Source organism: Neomonachus schauinslandi, chromosome 7 (genome assembly GCF_002201575.2).
Source record: "Neomonachus schauinslandi chromosome 7, ASM220157v2, whole genome shotgun sequence".
NCBI lineage: Eukaryota > Metazoa > Chordata > Mammalia > Carnivora > Phocidae > Neomonachus > Neomonachus schauinslandi.
In genome coordinates, this window is record NC_058409.1 from 139,277,852 (window position 1) to 139,278,669 (window position 818).

Consider the following 818-nt stretch of genomic DNA (forward strand, 5'->3'; position numbering starts at 1 on the left):
CTGCAGAGGGTGCGGCTTACACCCTGGAGTTTATCAGGACAAAGTTCACACGAGTGTTTCCGTCTGGGCCAGATGCGAGACATACAGGAGAAAGAACCAATCTGGAACAATTTTTTTTAAAATATTTTATTTATTTATTTGACAGAGGGAGACACAGCAAGAGAGGGAACACAAGCAGGGGGAGTGGGAGAGAGAGAAACAGGCTTCCCGCTGAGCAGGGAGCCCGATGCGGGGCTCCATCCCAGGACCCTGGGATCATGACCTGAGCCGAAGGCAGACGCCTAACGACTGAGCCGCCCAGTCGCCCCCAAATCTGGAACAATTTTTGAAAAATAAACTTTTTAAATAAAATATCCCATTCATTTCCAAAAATGATACAACTTGATAAATTATTACAATAATAATAATGAGTGGGGCACCTGGGTGGCTCAGTCAGTTAAGCTGCTGGCTCTTGATTTCGTTCGGCTCAGGTCATGATCTCAAGGTTCTGGGATCAAGACCCGACTCGGGCTCCGCGCTCAGCAGGGAGTTTGCTTAAAAGGATTCTTTCTCTCTCTCCCTCTGCCCCTCCCCCAGCCCATGTTCTTTCTCTCTCTCTCAAATAAATAAATAAATACATCTTTTTAAAAAAAGGCTACCCCAAGTCTTAAAAAATAATAATGAGCCTACCCATGAAACCACCCCGAATCCAGAAACAGAACATCACCATACTCAAGAAGTGTCCCTCATCCTCTTTCCAAATCCCTACCACCATTCCCCAAAAGTACTTCTATCCCGTCTTCTGACAACATATTAGTTTGACTCATTTTAAATTTTTC